We start from the raw sequence: 2,049 nt of genomic DNA, 5'->3' as shown, positions 1-2,049 counted from the left end.
TTCTGGTGCTGAACTTGACGATCTGATGCCCTTAGCTTTGTTACAGCATTCTTACATTTGCTGCTAACCTAGAAGATTATTTTGACGGGTTTATTTGTCAACTGATAAGCTGTTATTTCACTTTTGAGATAATGAGGTGTGTGCATATTTTCATGCTAAACTTTACGATCTTATGTCATCTTCTTACATCATTCTTATCTTTGCTACGAACCTAGAGGAACATTTGGAGGGCTTATTTCCCAGATGTTGAGTGGTTGCTTCCCTTTTCCCCGAGATAATGAGGCGTATGTGATGCTATATTCACATTTTTATGCCCTCAACTTTCTATTGCATCATTCTTACATTTGCCGCTAATCAGAAGAAAAATTTGACCGGTTTGTTTTTCCCCTGTTGAGTTGTTACTTCACTTTTGAGATAATGAGGCGTGTGGATATTCTGCTGCTAAACTCTACGATCTCGTGTCCTCAGCTTCCTATTGCATCATTCTTACATTTGCCGCCAACCTAGAGGAAAATGTGCATTTCACAGGTGTTTAGTGGTCACTTCATGTTGTTGTAATAATAGTAGGTTGGGATGGTCCTGCATTAAACTTTAGGAGCTCATGTCCTCAAATAACTTTCCTACTATTTTCATATCGTCAGCCTTGCATATCCTAAATAGTTTGATTGCTATGGACCAAGGGGATTATTTCTCGTTATAATAGTTCAAGATATCTGGTTGGAAACTGATTGTTCTTATATTTTGAACCTAATACATTATTGCATTCTCTTCCGATCAAGATAAATTAACGTCTTTATTCATTAGGTGTGTAATCATTTGAATAACTCTTAATAATGGAAGATTTTTTTTTTTTTCTACCTTATGTTCTCAAATTATTTTCTATTACATCAACTTCACATTCGTCACTGACCGAGAAGCGAAGTGAACCGTTTAAAAATACGAACTTCCGAACAAAATTATCCGAGGAGGAAAGATTAGAAGTCTGTTCAGTTCTGCCTTGTTTTGTTATTCATTATGAGAAGTTGCATGTTCACCGACTTCAATTTCGAAACAATTTATCCATCACCAGTATAGTCAGACGAAAATGAGGATACCAAATAAAAAAAAAAAAGTGCACTTCTACGTGGAGGAGGTGTAGAACTTTTTTGCAGCTTGTTGGCCAAAACAGATAAGGAGACCGGGCGAGGGGAGAGGGTACATATTTGCGGACTTCCGGCATGAACGCGAGAGTTTTGAGAGGAAAAGTGCGGAGACGAAAGAGGAAGGAGGGGCGCTGAAGGGTTCGCTGATCAGGCAAGAAGTGACACCTGTCTATTTGCACGGCGATAATATGCTGAGGGATGGACGGTGGTGGTCGTGGTGCTTGGTTTGGTTTATGGAAAGGGACGTGGTTAAAAATTCGTGACACGGGGAAAGTTATTGCGCCCATGCACCTGTGACCTGCAGGCGTGTGTGAGGCATACACTGGGCCATTTCTGAAACACTCCTGCGTCGCACCTTGACTACTTTCAGGCTCTCTAGTTGAAGTTCCACGGGTTTTTAAGAGTTTTTTTTTTTTTTTTTTTACGGGTTAGTGACACATTAACAATATTTCTACATCATGAACTGAATACTCTTGAAAACCTCTACTGCTTTCAGGTCCTCTAGTTGAAGTTACATGGGTTTCTAAACGGTTTTTTTTTTTTTTTTTTACGGTTCTAGTGACAGGTTAACATGATGTTTTTCATTATTAACAGGAGAAACAGTCTTGAGAAATTGGCTAATCATCTGCGTGTCCCTTGAAAGTAATTGTGATGAGAGAACAAAGCGTTTCAGAATACTGGCCATATTGTTCACAGGACAGGAATCTTGGGTTAAAGTGTACTAGAAGCCAAGAAGGTTACCAAAAGAATACATCGTAGATTTTCAACATTATTCGTAAACATTTCGCCTGATCTCTCACCATTTCGTCGTTGATATTACTATGGGTTTTCATTTTTTTTTTTTTTTTCTTGAGGAGGATTATGTTTCTGTAATGGGAAAAATACCCCAAAAGAACTCGACTTTATT

Source organism: Scylla paramamosain, chromosome 31, assembly GCF_035594125.1.
Source record: "Scylla paramamosain isolate STU-SP2022 chromosome 31, ASM3559412v1, whole genome shotgun sequence".
NCBI classification, from domain to species: domain Eukaryota; kingdom Metazoa; phylum Arthropoda; class Malacostraca; order Decapoda; family Portunidae; genus Scylla; species Scylla paramamosain.
The sequence above is the reverse complement of the archived record's forward strand: the minus strand, read 5'-3'. Positions refer to the sequence as shown.